Here is an 18,140-nt window from a genome sequence, read left to right as displayed (position 1 = left end):
AAAGTTTGTGTTGATATAATATTTAGATCAATATTTAGTTGTTTACTTACTTTCACAACTTTAATAGAGTCCTATTTATTAACCCTATTGAAGCGAATTGATATTAGTAACCGCCATTAGATTAGTCAATTAGGTAGCGCTGGACGAGTCACTTCGGTCAAGTACACCCTGAGTAATGAAGAAGCCCGCATCGCGTGCCCGAGCAGCGTAGATACCGTCAATAAAAACAAATATATCGCTAACAACCCGCCACCCCCACCCCTCCCACACATATCACCACTATACCATAAATAGGTTATATAATTACATATCACGCTTCATTGTCGTGATAAATACTTTCTCACAGTTATCATTTACCAAATCTACGCCACTGTCCATTTTAGATAATGGTGCGAGAGGGACGCAGCGTACGGCGGGACCGCTCGCGAGAGCGAAACGGATATAAAATAACATATATTATTATAGTGTCCACAAGCCAAGCGGATATTGATTATCTGCCACAGTTGAGAGCCACCGAGTCCCCCGCCGCCCCGCGCCGCCTGCACCCAGTACAACTTATGTTGCCACCTCTCCGAACAAATTTTCCACCCTAGGCCCGCGCCCAACGGTGCAATTTTCCATTTTCACGGGCAAAAACTTTGTGCTTTTTCGCCACGGCCACGATATTCAATATTTGATCTCTGTCTAACCGACTGAGCGGCGTGTGACTGCAATCTGCCGTCTCGTTCGGACACATTCCATAATCATTTTCGATGCATTCCCTTGCCATGATTTTCCCGCGGCACTTGGGTATTCTAGCATTTTATGTTTTATGCCGTTCCATACAAAAGGCGCTACATTTCATCGAATATCGACGATATGGCTTAAGATATTATTTGACTGGTATAACACAATATAACTTACTGAGATTCTTTTAAAAAGTATACTTTGCTACGTGCGAATTTTACTTGTAAGTATATAGATTTAATGTTACCTTATTGTTGATACCTTTTCAACTGCCTATTTACGTAAACAAAGCATTTTTAAACTAACCTAATTTAGGCATTTTCCGTTACTAAGCTAAACCATTTTTATGGAAAAGCGATATCTATTAATTTATGTATTTACTTTTACACTTTATAAATTTTGAAAGGTCCAATTAAAAAAACTTTAAAACTGACTATCCGGTGCATTGTTTTGCAATAATCCGAACATCGCTCAAACCACTCCGTTTACAATGAAAAATTCAATATTTATTCATAGCAAGTTCATGAAACAAGTCTCCAAGGATTCACCTCAACTTAAGGCGATTAGTGTCCTCAATCCGCGTGAAATGGTCATTTTGTAAAGCCTACTCCTCTTTTACTGCTGGACAGAAATAGTTGAAAAAAATATATGTTATACAACAGTTCAAGGACTACATTTGACACGTTTGAATTTTTCCTACGTCTCTTTGTTGTGGATTAAAAAAATAAATACGGGACATCGATTTTTTACTTCAATTCCCTACTCCTCACAAACGGCTATGTTAATTTTAAAGATTTTTGCACGAATAGATTAAGAATTCTTTAATCTTTAAATGACACGTTGCGTTTTTCAATCGAACATTACTTTCATTCATAAATTTTACTTTTGATAAATTCCGAACGTTTTGCTGTTGAGGGGGCCTTCGCGGGGTGCGGGCGGCAGTCGGCCGCTGGCCTTCAGACGGGGAGGTTGTGTTACTCGCTGCAAACTGACGTTAGCGATCAAAATGAATTTTTTCTTTGGCTGAGTTGCACCACCTGACGTGACCTAACTTTGACCGTAGCTTTGGCGATAACCGGTGTTTTTTTGTATGGAGTTTGACAGATATTTGACTTTTGTCAAATTTAAAATAAGATGGTGCAACCCAGCCTTTGTTTGACAATATATTTTATGTCAGAGTTGTTCATAGAGTACGTTCAGTCAGACGATACGATTGAATTAAGGCATGCTTGGACGCTATTATCTACCTAAATAGAATCTATTAGTGTAAAAAAATCGACTCCAAAACAAACTGCACTAGATAAGTAAAAGTAGAAAATATATTCCGTTATTTATTTACTAGGTCAAATTTATACCATGATTGATATTTTCGGAGTCGGTGGTAGCACTGGCAGCCTACGGTTTGGTAATTTGTTTTGGAGTTGGTTTTAATTTTTAGTGAAAATTAATTTATTTCATGCTTTTGTTGTTGTTGACCCTGTTGTTGCTACTGAAAGTCGACATTGAGACCATATTTTTTATGTTAAGTGCTGTTATCTATACATATGAAAAAAAGGGTCTTGACAGACAGACGGACGAATAACAGAGTAATCCTATAAGGGTTAAATAATTAGTTGTTTCCTTTTGAGGTTCGGAACCCAAAAAATATATGCGCGTTGACTTAGGAACCTGATCTGTTTTTTCGTTGGTTACTATGAACCTTATTTTTATAGTTATTTTATGATTTTTGAATGCATCGAAACTTTTAAATGGAGAATAAAATTGGCCTATTGAAAGTCTCCGTATGGGAAATATTTTGTCAAAATGACAATTTTATTCTTGAGATAAAAGCTCAGATAAAAGATGATAAGTATGCAATAATACGTAATTCAAAGTCTTTATTTCACGCATATACCGACATAAATAACGACATCTGATTGAGTTTATGAAAATGCCTCGAAAAAATGGTTCGATGAAATATGCGGCCATGAGAGCTTTGAAAATGAATGCAGTGATGTAAGTATCTATCTAACATTCCTTCACTAATTTGGAACGTGTCTTTTTCTATTATATACCTAGATTCTGTCCTTACGCAATTTATCTGACTAAAAGCTTGTTACGAGATTTAGGTAAGTTCTTGTAGATGTACCTATTATTTACCTATCCGTGTTTTTTTTAGATTTACTTTAAAATTAAGTTACGTTATGAATGTATTTTTGTTTACACAAGTAAATCTCGCGACGAGCTTTTAGTCATATAAATTGAGTAATGATAGAATCTTTATTTTTTATTCTATTCTTTTTAGAGCATACAAAACCTTGTTTTTTAAAGAATGTTTTTCTTTTAATTTTAATTTAAGCATTTTAGTATTTATGATGCGGAATTTACTACGGCGTAGTAGCATCGTTTTTCTCTAATGTAGCTCGTAATAATTCGAAGAATTCTTATGGCCACATTCCAGCTCCATCATCAGACCCTGTTTACATATAGAATTGAAGTAGGTACTCGTGATTTGTAAAGTAGTTTACCGTAACTTTACATAGTTAGTACCCTAATGTAAATAAATAAATACAAATCAAACGAGTCTCAACTCGATGGAGTCGTTTTATTCCGGAGTTCCTATGGGGTCACTGACTTTCCAGCTCTATCATCAGATCAGCTCCATGTCATCATAATATTGCATTGTCATCCGAATTGCATGTGTATCCGAAATTTTAACTCAATCGGTTGTCGTCAGGAAATGAGTCTAACTAATTCATAGTTTACACACAACATACATTGTAAGCTAAATAAAATAAAATAAAAAATATTATCCCATGCAAAATGTTCATGGATTTGTAATTTTTGATAAATATAAATACCTTACTATACGGTGCGCTAGTTTAGAACATTTCGGGCCATCACTTGCGCCTGTGTTGAATGACATCGACATCAAGGTTCATCAATTCAAGTTTAAAATAATAGGCAGTAATGTATGAAGAAAGAGCTTCTTTTCTGTACCTACCTATGCCCGTGTAATTTTGATCGGTGTCAAATCGGAGTTTTCGTGCGGGGTGCGCGGGTGTTGTGCGAAGCGTGAAGGTCAAACGCTCAAGGTCATTGAGGACTCTAATCGCCTTAAAAGCATGGCATGTCTAGACACAACTAGTGAACAAATTCTGTACTACAAAACTTTTCGTGGGGCAAGGGACTCACTACATTCGTCTTGGCGTCTCTGTGTGCGTACGATAACCTGTGAAAAATTGCTTTTGGCTGCGTGTGGGTGTCGCACACAGATTCAAAGTGGGGTGAATGGGGTGAATCGCGCCTGTGTGAGTGAGGGAGACGGGGCGGAAAGGGGTCCGAGTCGTGAACTAAATAGCTTAGTGTTAACACATATTGACATCAAATTCACCGCGATGTTATAATTTATTCAGGTTGCAATAAATTCATTGCGCTTTTGTTGCGTTGAAACAATTTCGCGCGCGAAAATTAACTAATGCTGTCTGCGACATTCACCCGTGTCAGCGATTAATTATTTTTCGCGCTTTGTTTAACTTACGTTGACTTTGCTTTCGAGTTATTACGAATTTTAATTGCCCTCTGGAGGCTCCGCCATTTTCTGCTTTAAGCTTAAATGTATAGGCGTATCGTTAGATTGTAGCATTAATTATTTTCGTACCTTAATGTTATTGCTCATTAAAGTCAACCACTTCCGTCGTTATTATAATTAGTTACATAAGTATTTAAATAAAATTAGGGATAATTTTCCCAGATATATCGGATTACTAACAGTATTGCAATATTAAACAGAAATGAGCAGTGTGATGTTTGGTTACCCTCCCGACCCAAACTTGCATTACTCAGGCATCGAGATCATGTCTCCCCTTAAACATTACTAAGACCCGTATTCATATACCACTCGCTGATTTGACGTGACAGTGATATTCGATAGCGATAACGATATAGAATTTGTCACCATTGCGTCTTTGTCTACAAACAGGTTTAAATAGGTCACTCTACAAATCTGGTCAAGAATAATTTAGAATGTGGAAAAATATTTTTGACCCGCAGGTATTACTTTTGTAAGACAATATTGAAACAATTTAGTTTTGGGAATCATTATAGCCTCCCATCTCATCTCAGTTCTCTCTAAAAATCCTGAAAGAGTCAATAAATCGTCATTGCTTTTTAGTTCTATCATCTCATTCCTGTCATCTTATGAAACGACTCCATTGCAGTCTTTAGATAACAAATACCTAAGAACAAGATCGGATTATTAATACGAGCTTAAGATCCGCGCCAACCCTGTTTCTATTCATAACAACAAGTGAAATAGAGCCTTATATCGTATCAATAGAGCTTTTAATAACTTCCCAATAAAACTGTTTGTCATCACACACGTTTGATAGCGGAATGCAATTAATGTTTAACTAATATAAGTGATTAAATGAATAAGTATTAAGTACTTATGAATAAGGGTTAAAATATTTGCCAATTTTTGGCAAGTTAGGTTTTTTTTTTATTTGCGTCAGCAATATTGTTATGATATTACTTAAAAAGCTATAAAATTTAAAACATTTTTTTTTAATTTTCGTTTACTGCTTAAGCGCTCCTTGCCAGGTGAAATTGAACTCAATCGCAAACTCAGTTTAAAGTTAAAAAAAAAGTTAGATCTCAGCCCCGCTCGCTATCAACTGATTTCCTTCATTTCCAGCCCAGTTACAGGCGCCTTTAGCTGTTTACAAAACTCTTCTTTTAAACCAAATATTTTTAAGTATAATTTAACTTTATTTGGACAGTCACAATTGAGCGTCATATCACAGTCGGCTTAGTTTGAGGGCTTTAATCCACTACGCCTACGTGACGAAACGGGCATTACGCTGTAACTTTTCAGAAAAACCTACGCAATGGAAAAATAGATGAAAATGTGTTTGTTATGTTTAATGTCAACGACAAAATTTGAACTCCGTCAGTTTATAATATTAACGCGTGAGATTGCAAACTAACAATGGGTTAGCTTAGATTGTAATCTAACTACGTCAGATTATAATCTGAAGGATTTCACAATTTTGCTATGACATAATACAAATAATTGGAAATTAATTACATAAATATAAAAATAAAGTCACCATTTGTAAAACAACTTACTGGTCAAAGGTACACTGTTGCGTTACAATTTTGTTTCCAGTATCTGTTGATGTCTAGCTATTTGTAAAATCACGCTTTAACTACATACTTGACTAATTATGATATTTTTTTTTTGTATGTTACAGTTATTACATTGCATATCTGTCGGCCGTTTGGTGTAGTGGTTCAGAACGGACTACTATGCCGAGAGGTCCCGGGTTCGATTCCCGGCCGGGCAGAAATTGAAATGATGAATTTTAATTTCTGTGACGGGTCTGGGTGTGACTATGTATCATATGTATGTATTTAAAAAAAAAAAGTATATAAGTAGTATATCCGTTAAGCTAGCACCCATAACACAAGCATTAAGTTGCTTACTTTGGGGCTAGCTGGCGCTGTGTGAAATTGTCCAAAGATTTAAAGATTTGTCCAAAGATTTATATCTAACTTGACTACAGTTAATTGATTGAGTTTTACAAAGTTTTGCAACGTTGAACTCTTTTCTAGATGCACTTCACACGCGTCGCCTTAAAATGAAAGGCCTCTAATAGAATAACTTAATAAGTTATTACTTTATTATTTGACCCTGTCCAAAAGGCCTGACAGATGTTATTAACTTCTGCTAATCACCTGCAAATTGTCCTTTAATATAATTACTAGAAACCTGAGTAATATTAACTACGGATAATTCGATAACTGACTGCGTAAGTGGCAGATGTTTGAAATGCTGTATGTTACTGCAAAAATCAGTCATAAGTGGTTTTGACTAATACCCTTGGTCAATATTAGGTACTTTTAACTAATTGATAAAATCAATTATTTATAATGATAAATAAATATATTTATTTAAAATTTTATTGCACACAAAAATTGAAATACAAAAGGTGAACTTAACGCTGTGTGGCATTCTCTACCAGTTAACCTTTTCAATTATTTTCAGTTATTTTTTTATTTACATGATTACTTACTGTAGGCACTAAATCATGTTTTATAGTAAAATCCGTTTCACGTCTATCGCACATAGGTACAGTCACGCACGAATAAACTACTTCTACTAGCACTACTACGTAAATTATTCCGATGTAATAAAGTTTAAAATGTAATGAAAATGTGTATTAACACGTGACTGTGTGGTGCACTTGCATTAGAATAGGCTCAGAAGTAGGGATGCGCATACGCTTTGAATTCGAACGTTTAAATAATACGTTACGATTTTTTGTGCTTCTCGTATTATGAACTTAGTACCATTTTGCTTCATTGGTATTTGTTCATGTGACTAGGTTATCTATTCTGATGAATTGGTCTTGGGTGGTTCTATTCCTAGGTGGGGACAAAACTTTGTGTTATTGAAATCTCTTCATTGAGACATAACAGACGCTAGTGGGGGTTCGTAAAATCTAACACCACAGTTGTATTGTGACCTCATTTGTTTAAACCCATACAATTGAAGAAAGATGATAAATCTGCATTTCCATTTATTATTTTCGTTCAGTGCAACAATGTAGGCAAGAATTGTCTCATGAAAAAGTGAGTACACGTGGGTGTTTGCAGTAACTGACTCTCAAATAAGTCACAGCTGACTGTGAGGTATCTAGGGCGCCTATAACATGTCATGTAGCACTTTTAAATTGGGTCCGACGGGACATAAAGCAAACAAGAAATGAAGAGTCGACTGCCGCAACGGGCGTCTTAATGAACTTGTAATAAAATTATTGGCCACACACAGCGCAGGCAACGCCCCAGCGACGACGAGTTAACCTAGCCAAGGATGGGGAGAGTATCGATATCAATTGACGATTACATTGTTTTTTTATTTGAGAAAACTGCTGTAGAGTAAAATGATTCTTTTGATTTGTGAGAATATGAGCAGTGCGATATTTTTTATTGAGTTTTGCACTTATTGAACTTCTGTCACGCACTAAGCAATATTTTTTGTATTTTTTCCGTCTAATTACGAAACGTACCTACTTGGAGTTAAACAAGTTAGCTTTTTTTATAATATGCAAAATCTACAATAATGTTTTGATAGCCCGCACTGATTAATGAAACTGCACTAATTTTTGTAATACTTACTTATGATGCATTTAATTTTATATACCTATAAAGGTTTACATTTTTTTCTAACCAGTACAATAAGTATGCTTATTTATTCAAATTATGCGAATCCATGAACGCTTCCTTGAAACGGAAACATAACTTGGCGCGTAAACATAAAACATTAAGCTCCGTTATCCAATCCTGTGTTACGTACGGTGAGAAAAATAACAGCGCGCTATTACCCGTTTTATCGACATCGGTAAACCGGGAGCGGCACTCATCGCAGAAGTATCTAGAGAAGCGAGCTACAATAAAATGTACCGAGCTAGCTACAAGCCTGAGCAGTTACTCGCACCCCCGACTCACCCCCCACCCGCCATATGCGCAGTTTGGTATCACACATGCTCACGTACTCGTATAAACGGCACCTGCAAATCCGTGGGCACACATTCAAATATCAGTAGTGACATGCCTCCAATATATCGATGGATTGCTAATAGTATCCACCCTCCAGATTTGATTACTAATTGAACTGTGTTAAGCCGTCCGTTAGGTACAATACATACGCATGAGGTTAATGTGTGATTATTGTACATTTTTATCTTTGTCAAAATGTATTTGAATACACACATCGAGTGAATTAGTTTCACTGCAGAAGTAGCTTTTATTTCGTGGGAATACGAGGGGTTTTTAGGTCAACTGAAAACGAAATATTTATCGACTTTACTGTAATCGATATCGATTTATTTATTAATCGTGACCACATGAAACAGTAAATCGTATTCTGATTTTTAAAACTAGTACATAATGTATAAACAAGCACTTATGTACCCGAATTTGGTTTCTTAGTGAATTTTGTTTTCAACAAAAGCCTACAAAATTCAGATGTATTTATAATTCAGGACTCTGAAGTTATCTTTTTCCATCCGTTCGTAGGAAGCGTATGAAAGGTCGTACCTATCCAGGGGTCCTCAATTGGGTTGACCTTTTATTGTGATGTACTTACAGCCTCTGTCGACAAACAAAAGAAATTCTGCGTTCGTGGGTGGATGACGTCCTACGTTGTGACGTCACGCAATCACAGCGACGTTATTTTGAGCCCACAGCCTACACACCTCCCATTCTAACCTCAAAGTCGTATTGTGCAACGTAATTGAGTACCTACCTACTTTGAAAATTATTTGTTATCATTTACAGTACACAATTAACAAAAAGTTTCACCTATTTAGGCTGATTTGCACCATCATATTTTAACGTTAAGAAACGTCAAAAATTTGTCAAATTCCATACAAAACGCACCGGTTATCGTTATAGTTACCGTTAAAGTTAGGTGGTGCCTTAGAGATTTCTCAAAAAATACTATTACAATTTTGGCAATGCTTACGTAATTCTTTAACTACACAATTACTTTTATAAATTGGTCACAAATGTACTCGTATTAACATATTGAAAATTATCAATATAAATAAATAAAACTTCGATTAATTAATACCTAAGGTAAAGAAGATTAAACTGAACATTAATTGCAAAGTAAATTTACATAGATATTTGTTACAGGTTGAGTTCTTTCAAGCCAGCATCGGGCGGGCGGGCCGCCCACGAGACTGCGCCGGGCGCCCTACGCCCTAGAGCTACGAAACTGAACTGAATGCGCAAATTCTTATTAAAAACCACACCGATGCACTGTGATTCGTGTAGAACAAGCTAGCTGGACAAAAGTCATTGTTGAATTTCTGATTATCGTTTATAAAAAACGATAAACAACATCCCAGACATTAAGGATTCCACAATTTTTTACTTTGTTAATTACCTAGTCGTGAGTAATTAACATGGTAAGTGAGGATATGAGGATAGTGTAATTTTTAATTCCTAATTTTGCTCGACTTTCGACAACACCTGACATTATTTTTTACTATGGTGACCAAATATTTGTGTGATGGATTTTGAAGATAAGGGTAAGTACTTTTTATTTTCTGTACAATAAGGTGCATAATAATGCACATAGTTTTAAAAAGTATGGCGAAATGTTGACCTTTATATTTTTCTCAAAATTTTATGTTTGGAAGACTAGAAGTTGTATGCCCCCACTTGACCCCAGTCTGGAATTTATATATATTGTAGCTGTAACCCTCTAGTATTCAAATATACCAGTTTCAGTTTGCACACTTTTGCACAACAATTTTATTTTTTCAGATTAATAAAAAATCAAGTTTTTTGATTAATGATTAAAACATTGAAAAAGTGACCAGAATAGCATGATTTTTAATTTATATTCTCAAAATGTGATGTATTGGGATCACGAAAATTTGCTGAGAGAGTTGAAGAATAGCATCAGTCGCATTTCAATTTCATTTCAATGGACGAAATACGGCAAAACAGGGAACGCTTCATGAAAAACAAAACTCAGTGGATTCCCGGAGCCATAGTGTTACATGTTTCTGTTCATAAAGTTCAGTCTTCCACGTCGAAAGATTCTACACCTGGACGACCACTCAAGGAGTTCGACGAGTCCAGCAAAAAGACGAAAAGAAGTAGACTTTTAGACCTCATTTCCTCAAGAAGTACTTGAGAACTGATATTGGCTGCTGAAGGTGCAGCGCAAATGTCTGCTGGCCACAGCAACTTGGCAAGTCATTAATGTTGTCCCAGTCTACCCACTAAATTAAAAAAAACTGAGATTCTTTGTTCCATATAAATCGCAAAAATGTTTATATCGAAAAATTGATTTTCATTAAATTCTCCATAAAAAACGGGAATTTCATACTTTAACACCTAATACATCATAAGACCAATTATTATTATACTGTAAAGTTAGTTTCTTCTTTCCTTTTTAGTCTGTTTCTCTTGATTTTAGGAAATAAATATTTTATTACAAAAAAAAATTTTTTTTTCAAACCTACCTATAATAATTATAATAACAAGCCTAATTAATCTTAAATTGCACAAAAAAGTAAGTAATGCGTGTATGAAACCCATTAAAGTAAAAAAATAATATTGTCCAGCTAGCTTGTTCTACTCGAATCACTGTGCGATGCTTACAATGCGGGGTATTTTAGAATGGGAATATGGATCCCTCTATTTTATTTGGTACAAAACAGCTACAACAATTTGGAGATGACAAGACATTGAAGGTAAGTAAATATTACTTATCCTCTTTTTTCATACTACGAACTACTACGGGGATCAAACTACTGATCCTGAAGTCCGACCTTGACTTATCGACCGTCGATCAGCCCTATTTTCAACCGAATTTAAAAAAGGAGACGGTTCTGTGTTAATTTCCCGTTAAACACTCATGGTACGAGTAAGCTAAATATGCTTGTGAGCCCACCACAATAAAGGCATAATTAAATACGAGGGGCTAACGGGACTAGTAGTAATTTGTACAATACAAATTAAGTACTGTTCTTATAAAAAAAAAGTGCAGCAGCAGTAAGGTTCGCACCCGCCTTCCTCCGATAACGACACCATTTTTTAGCGATTTAGCTATTGTCGCTTGATTTGCGAGACTGCTTGATTACTATATTAATTGCTGAAATTATACCAAGTTTGTCTTCTTGTCGTGTCGACAACAAACCTATACATTGTCAGTCCAAAACTCCGCTACAAGAGTGGCAAAATGGAAGTTTGTAATTTGACTCGTAATAATATTATTATGTGTTGTCTGTTAAAAACTGCCACTGTAAAATATATACGTGTCTTTATTTGTTTAACAATAATCAAAATGATTTGTTTATTCAAAGAAAATGCCACATCCATTATAAACACCGTCTGTATTAGAAGCTCCAGTCACTCGTAAGTCTGCAAGTGGTCATTCCAAGGTGACATTACAATGACTGAGATGTGAACACCCTAGGGTTGCCAACCGTACTATAATATATAGTATTGTACTATATTTCGGGTCTGCGTACTATATACTGTTGAAAAAATATATAGTACGCAAAAATACTATATTTTCAACACCGACAAATCTAACAAACAAATCCTTCATATAAAAAAAATAAGAACGCGCCTTTAAAGTAACTTTTAACTGTTAAGATGGCTAAGTCATATAACCTTTTGCGCACGTACCATTTCCTTTGATGAGGTCCGTGAACATACCCGATAGGCGATAGCGTGTATCCGAACGCTTGCGTAACGAACTTCATCATTTCAGCCATAGGACGTCCACTGCTGAACATTGGCCTCCCCCAATGTTTTCCATGTTGATCGATTGGTAGCGGCCTGCGTCCAGCGCTTCCCTGCTACCTTTACGATGTCGTCGGTCCACCTTGTAGGTGGACGTCCCACGCTGCGTTTTCCGGTACGCGGCCTCCATTCCAGAACCTTTCCGCCCCATCGCACGTAACGAACTGGTCAATGTCAAATTGACAACGTAAATTTTATCGTCGTCAAACGATATTTTGGTCTGCTTTATTATTGGCAGAATCGTTTTCAACTAGATGTTGTTATTTCTTTTGAACAGTTGAAATCTTATATAAATTAGGTATGGAAAGTGGTAGTGATAACGAAAGTGCGTCAAATTCTATTGCGCCGCTAACGCCGACTAAAAAACGAAAAATACCAAAAAGACTCCAAATAAAATAAACCAGAGTGGGAAAGAGAATGACTGGATTACTGAAGATCCCCAAAATATACAGTGTGAGTCACGATAAAGTGCACATATGAAAATATGTGAAACTAGACCTATTTTTTTCGAGAAAAAAGAGGTTAAAAAATTGTTGAGATTTTAAAAAAAAAATTATAAAAAAAATTTTCTTCCAATTACTTCTCGTAAAGAAAACGTAATAACTTTTAAACTAAGATGTATATCCTGATAAAATGAAAACAATAATAATGCCAAATAACAGGCGATACTAATAAAATACATAAAATACCCAGAAAATGCCAACAAATAATAAAAAAATATACATTTTGAAAAAAAATCTGCTTTTAAATTCGTGTTCTTTTGGTTATTTGATCAATTTCTCCAAAAAAGCCCCTATAACAGGTGGTTTTTATTGCTTTGTATTATTCTCTATCGTATTACTTTTGTAAAACTAAAAATTGCATGTCTCTATCCTTATCACAACATATTATGTCAATTTTAAAATCGGCGCTAGAACAACGTAAAAAAGATATTTTTTTTGGTTACAAAACAAAAAAATGTTGCAATCATTAGAAGCAAAATCCCCCCCACAGAAAGTTATGGAATTCAAAAGATTTTTTTGCTATTTCTTGATAAATGTTTAGACTATCTTAATAATAGATTAATCTTAATAAATTAAATTTAAAAAAGTATTTTCATGATAATGAATGTATACTACAGATCATCAGGCAAAATCTAGTCTACTTTCAATAATCTATTTATTAATTTGTAACATAAATTACTGCACCGGTTCAAAGAAATTAGATAGAGAAACCGAGTGCGATAAATCAGTATCAGATGCTTGATTAATTATTTCTTTTTGGTAATAGGTCCTAAATGTATGCTCTTGCCTCCAGTTACCGGTTGCAAGAATTTGGTCTACTGGAAAATGTTCTATCCAATTTAGAGACGCTACGGCGGACCGCACAGAGCCCGGCGGGGCCTCCACGCCTGCATCCCGCAGCACGGACTTGATCCAGCCGCCGAGAACCGTTCTGGATGCCGGTTTTGGGTCTCCCCTCGCAGTAATAAAAAGCTCTTTGATATTACCTTGTCTCCGACGATCTTGTGATATTGCAATCAACTGTCGAATCCAATACACGCAATCGAGGTTTTGGTTTGGGTGCTTCTTAAGTTTCCAACCCGATTGCCTGTAACTACAGCTGTCAGTTTTAGATCCAAATTTAGGCCACAGAAGTATTGAATCGCCCTCGTCCACGCACGACTCTGGGTCGATTATCAGTAGGGTAAGGTCGTGTACTCTGCGTCCCGATGCTAACAGCAATAAAATCGCAGCACGACGGGATACCTGATATAGATTGCTAGAATCAGGTGCACTATTTTCCAAACATTTTAATAGCTCCTTTACATTCCAGATAGGTGGTTTGGTTTTCTTCTCTTTTGCTACTGAAACAGCCTTAAGAATATGCTTGACAAAAAAGTTAGATGACAAATTAGTATTTGTGAAAGTCGCTATGACAGATTTGTGGACCAAAATTGTACGATAAGCCAAACCCTCGTCGTTATGCAAGTGTGCCAGATAACGAGCGACTTGCTCCGGGCTCGGGCTGGTGTAGGAGATGGAGTTAGCGCCGCACCAGGTTTTCCATTTGTTCCACGCCGGTCTATAGGTATTTAAAGTCGATTTCCGCCAGCTAGACATTAACAGAGACGTTTCTTCTTGCGACCAACCTTTTATCTCATCAAACCACCCGATACCAGCCATGCCTCCAAACATATTTCGTGGATCTGGGGCGGATGCATCTCGGTTCTCGTGTCGATGAGTACTTGTTCCAGGTTCGGTATGCGGTATGGTCCCCGAATGGCGCGGGCTTGAAGGTCCGCTCTCCAAAAGACCTTGTTCCACTTCGGGGTGATCAAAACATACCGACCTTTCGCCGTGTTGAGATACGACAGTACTTGGGGAATCAAATTCGGCGGAGGGAACAGCCACGCCAGGTCGTAATCCCACTGCTGCAGGAAGGCGTTGTGGAAAATTGCTTCGTCGTCCTGCGTGTCTATTGTTACGTACCTCCGAACCACGTGAGCCGTCTTCGATGCGAACAAGTCCACTTCCGGCGTTCCCCACATCTGGAATATTACATTCGTGGCTTCCTCGGTCAAATTCCACTCCGGGCAGGCCTGGCCCCGGGATAATGCGTCCACTTCGCAGTTGAATCTGCCCGGGAAGTACTGTGCCGTCAGATGAATATTGAGCTGGTCCATTACTGTCAACAGTCGCCGAGTGAGGTCTAACAGTTTCTTCGATCTGGTTCCGCCTTCCTTGTTGACGTACGCCACTACCGTACGGTTGTCCGTTTGTAACAATATGTGAGCATTCTGTAGCGACTCGCTCTGTTGTATCGCCGCGAAAACCGCATAGAGCTCTTTGAGGTTGGCATGCCATGTGAGTTGTCGTTTTGTCCACTGACCTGACATGTTCACATCTCCCAGTTGAGCTGCCCAGCCGTAGTCGGACGCGTCCGTGGTCAGCAGGTGTGATATCGGGGCTGTATGTATCGCTGACGAGTCCCGTACGGCTTCCATCCACCAACTCATCTCGGTAAGAACAGGTTCTGGTATACTTACTCGCTTGTAGGGGTGCGCTTTGGGAAGCTGTCGGCTGTAGTACTGCATAGTCCGACAGTGTAGTCGCCCTCTGCGTACGACGAATGAGGCAAAGTTGAGTCTCCCCAGAAGTGACTGGGCTTGTCGGAGAGACCAGCTGCCCCTGGACATCTGACTTTGAAGGGCCATGCGTAGCGTTAGGCGCTTCGGTTCCGACAGGGACTTCGTGTTGAGTTTGGTGTCCCATGTAACTCCCAGAAACTCCAGGCGTTGAGTCGGAACCAGTACAGATTTGTCCACGTTGATCGTCCATCCGAGTCGTCGCATCAGGCTCACCATAAAAACGACGTGGTCGTGTAAAATATGGCGAGACTGATTGACCAGCAAGAAATCGTCCAAATAAACCACACACCTGATATTGTGACTCCTCAGGTATTCTGCGATCCAGTTCGTCAGGGAAGTGAACGTTCTCGGTGCCGATGACAGGCCAAACGGAAGGCAGGTCATCTGGAGCAGCTCGCCGTTGTAGATCAGTCTCAGGAACCTTCGATGCTGCTCGGCTATAGGTAGATGAAAGTACGCTTGGCTGAGATCTACCTTCACCATCCAGTCTTCGCTCTGTAAGAAACTTGGCACGCGAAAATGACTGAACAGATGAAACTTTTTCAATTTGACAAATTTGTTTAACTGTTTCAAATTGAAAATGGGACGGAATGAACCGTCGGCTTTTGGCACTAGAAAAAACTTCGATAGGTAACTGGGATTTATCTGTGCCCTCTCTAGTACATGTGTGTCTAACATTTGCTTTATTTGTTGAGACATGTGACGACTTCTTTTTGTTTCGAAATTTTTGATAATCGATTGATTGGGTGATATTAGGGGTGGCTTCATTATAAACGGGATACGTACTCCTTTCAGCAGTTTGCATATGTGATCGGGAGCTCCCAGGTTTTCCCAAACATGCAAATATTGCCGCAGACAACCACCCCGAAAGCTTTTGTAGTCATGCACGATTATTTTTGGCAGGGGAGTGTGACCTTGGTTTCTTACCCTTATAGACTCGCTTGTTCTTGTTGGTAGATGTCCTGTTGTCAAAAGACTTGCCATGACCTTTATTTTTGTCCTTCGAGCCTGAAGAGTTACCTCGAAAATTGTTGCCGCCAGATTGTTTGCTCGTCGACGGCTTCGGCGTATTATCGCTGGAACGATTTCGATTCGGTCCCACATGGTGCGTAGTCTGTAATGAAGGTGTTAGTTTTTCGGCCCCCCCAATTTTTTGAAGGTATGTTGCCAATAAGTCGCCATCAAACAAATTCTCTGCACTTGGAGGAATTTTTTGCAAGGCTCCGCAATGATATTCCTCTGAAATTTGCTTTAAAATACACTCCCTGCGCATGTGAATACAGTCAGCCCTCCTGCCGCAACATATTTGTAAAATGTCATCAGTTACTTTTGTATAATTACTCTCTTTACCAAATGATTGCTCAATTTTATCAAATAAAGATTTGGGCGTGAGCGTTGTATTTTTATCATTCGACCAATCTACTAAGTTTTGTAAAGTCATAAGCAATTCGTCTTTCTGAGTCAGAATAGCGCTCGATAATGCAGCGTAGGTCCTCTCTAAAAGATACAAACGATCTTCATTGGCACTAGACTCTTTGAAACGTCTCAATTCATCGTTGATATTGAGTTCTATAAAACCCGGGGTAGCTAGGTATTTTTTCTGTGTTTCAGAAAAACGAATTGCATACCAATCGTTGCATTTAAATCTTTGTAACTGAGATAATTTAGCTAAATGAGTCTCGTTAGCTTTAGGAAATGGCGGATCCTTCAGTGAAGTCGACAAATCCGATAATTTTAATTGCTGACTATCGGTTGCAACCGTGTCAGGCGGTGGGCGGAGGCCCAGCTCGCCAACCGGACAACGGACGGGTTCACTGACCTCTTGGATCGCCGGCGCCACGCATGCTTGTGGCTCTAATTGCTTTTGAGTAATTAAATTAGTCAAAAAAGCTACCTGTTGCGACAGAAATTCAAATCTCATGTCACTCACGCTTTCCTTTCTCGATCGTTTCGGTCTCCTTTCCGGACTCGAATCCTCCGACGACGACGCACTGCTCGTACTTGGAGAACGACTTCTTCTTCGCGATGAACTTTCACCAAAATTATCACTTCGTTGCACATTTTCACTATTTTCGTTCTCCATAATGAAGGGAGGATTCACTTTTATTATTAAAATATACTTGGGTAGATTTTTATAAGAAAAAACAATAATTATTGCTAAGACGTGTTACCACTACGAAAGACGACGCTATAATGATCAAAAAGCCACGCCACATTCCGGTCGCCGCCATTACCCCCACCAAAACGAGCGATGGTGGCGCCGGAAGTCGAAGGGAGGAAGTTGCTAAGACGAAAAAACCATGAAAAAGACAGGGGCTTTACTCAACAAGATGGATTCCGGATATTGGCACGGAACAAATAATATTGTAATTGTATCTATGAATGAGCCATATAATCAAGTAATGATTTACTACTAATAATACCAATCGTTATAATATGTACCTGTTTGTAGGGAGTGATGTGTTGACTTAAATGAAATTATCAACCTTTTGCAACGTACATTTTTTTTTTCACGTAAATGTTGTATGTATAAAGCATGTGTATATTTATGTACAATACTTTTGTTCGTTATAAATTTCAATGCAAAGCCGTAAGTCGTGTATGCGCATAGAGCTATGTTATGTGCGTTTGCGTAGCTAGAGTGTCAAAGTGAAGACGTCATAGACGTGTAAAGGTATATTCACATTACTACGGGCCAGCGCGGGCGCTGGGGTTGAGAACTTATGAGGGACAAAATGCAACACATCTATGGGGCGTACCGCCCACGTCCATAATGTGAATATACCTTAGTTGTTAAATTGTGTCTGAAATATTATATTTTGTGTATGAACGATATGTTATGATGATATATCCTCAAGAAGAGTATTTGCGAATGATGTTGAGGGTTCACCTTAATGCTAAGTGTGTTCTGGGAACAAAGTAGATATGACCCTATGATATAGTTCTATTGACAGCGTGTACGCGGGTGTAA

Source organism: Ostrinia furnacalis, unplaced genomic scaffold (genome assembly GCF_004193835.3).
Source record: "Ostrinia furnacalis isolate ACB-3 unplaced genomic scaffold, ASM419383v2 OfSCF4062, whole genome shotgun sequence".
NCBI lineage: Eukaryota > Metazoa > Arthropoda > Insecta > Lepidoptera > Crambidae > Ostrinia > Ostrinia furnacalis.
This window is presented reverse-complemented; position numbering follows the sequence as displayed.